Raw genomic sequence first — 1,952 nt, 5'->3', positions numbered from 1 at the left:
TTTATTTATTTTTACTGTCCTGATTGGGGAATCCCAGGCCGCGGGGGACGGAGCGCCCCTGGGGTGCACGCCGGGCTAGCCCAGCAGCTGGCTGCGGTGGTGGGAGGCCCTGACTCGGGGGAACCGCGGGGCGTGCGGGGGGCGGGGCCAGGTGCCCATAGGCCCCGCCCACCAGGCGGCCTCCCTTCTCAGGCCCCGCCCCTCCAACACCTGCCTGCCTTTGCCAACCCCAGCCGGGAGAAAGGAGCGGCGGAGCGCGGAGCCGCGGGCAGGGACCACGACAGAAGAGGGTGTGATGGCGTAGCTGGGTCCTCGTGGGTCCAGAGGGCGGGGCAGACTCCGGAGACGCACCCTCCAGGGGCCTGTGTAGCATCCGCGGCCCTCCAGCGACCACCCGCACACCCACACCTTCTTGTTATTCGGACAGGGTCTACTTCTGAGCCATGGTGGGGTCACCCGGTGCCCAGCAGGGCCTTGGAAGTGGTGGTTGGAGGTCAGGTACTCTCCGTTACTACCCTTTCCCGGCTACAGCCTCAGCTGCAATAACCATGAGGAACAGGCTGGTGGAGGTGCAGAACCCTTATAAGGCCTGAGTGGCCGTTCCTCCATGCCTCCTCTTGTGGCCAGAGGAGACAGACACCCCCCGTAAAGAGCTCTGAACGCTTGGGTGAGGACAGGCAGGCGCTGTGGGAGGTCCCTGGAGCCACCTGTTGCACTCCAGGGCCCCGGGGCTGGCTCCCACCATTCCTCACTCCCCGCAGCCCCTCCACCCTGCCTGGGGCCAGACCCTTATCCCCACCTCCAGGCTCCACGCCTGCCTCAGCATTGCTCTACGGATTTCCCCAGCCCTAAACTGTGGCCCCATCTCTCCTCTTGCCCTCTCGTGAGTTTGGTTCTTGAAGCCTCTAGTGGGCTCTGAGGCCAGGCTCTGTGGCCTTGGACAGGGAGTCTCCCATCTGAGCCACAGGTTCCTTCTCTGTTGAGTGTGTCTTTGTAAATGAGGGGGCATGTTGGAGCCCTTAATGTAGCGGCTGCAGGCACCCCTGGCCCTGTAAGAAACCCAAAGGGTGCAGCAGAAGACTTGGCGCCGCCTTCAATGACAAGCAGACTCAGGAGCAGTCCTGAGGTACGACCCATAGGTTAGATGAAGGCCAGCACTGTGTGCTTCCTGTTCCCCTTGGCATCTGTGGACGGAGCTTTCTCTGGAGGTGGCTGGCAACACCCTCCCCGCAGGCTCCAGTGAAAGCAGTTGGAGTTGGGCAACCTGACACTCAGATGACTCGCCTCTGAGTGCAGGGCAAGGTGATGTTTGGAAGGGTGTGGGCCCCTGGGGATGCTGGGCAAATGGGGAGCAGGTGCCTGGATAGCGGGCCTACAGGTCTTCCCAGTTCAAAGTCATTTCTGACGTCCATGGTGTCAAGGAACAGAGGCTGTGGTGTTGAGCAGACCTGCAGGTGACCCAGGCACATGGAATGGCCACTGCGGGGCTTGGCTGCTGCCTGCGCTCTTCCAGTCTGGACATTTCCCAAGAGAAGGCTTCACAGGCCACCTGGCTGCTCCTGGCACACAGAGGATACCCAGATGCTGACATGTGCCAGGAAACATGTAGGCACACCTGGTAGGCCACACTTGTGCAACATGCAAACGCACGTGACGAGTAACCCCTGCGACAGGCACTACACAACAACACACGTGCACACATGACGGGAAACACACAGCGAAGGCCATTTGACGGGCCTTGGCAGCAAGCCCAGCAGGCTGGCCCTGTGTGAGGGGTAACTCATTATAAGAGATGACACTGGCCTGGGTGTCACCTTCCCTGTCTCCATCGCCCCCGGATAAGGTTACTGGGTGGAGGTTCTGGATCCCTGAGTGGACAAGCAGGTTGTGTCACGGTCTCTGTGTCTGATTGCTACTCTTGCTCCCAAAGCAACTCTGTGATTTTGTTGATT

This window comes from Callithrix jacchus, chromosome 10, assembly GCF_049354715.1.
Source record: "Callithrix jacchus isolate 240 chromosome 10, calJac240_pri, whole genome shotgun sequence".
NCBI classification, from domain to species: domain Eukaryota; kingdom Metazoa; phylum Chordata; class Mammalia; order Primates; family Cebidae; genus Callithrix; species Callithrix jacchus.
The sequence above is the reverse complement of the archived record's forward strand: the minus strand, read 5'-3'. Positions refer to the sequence as shown.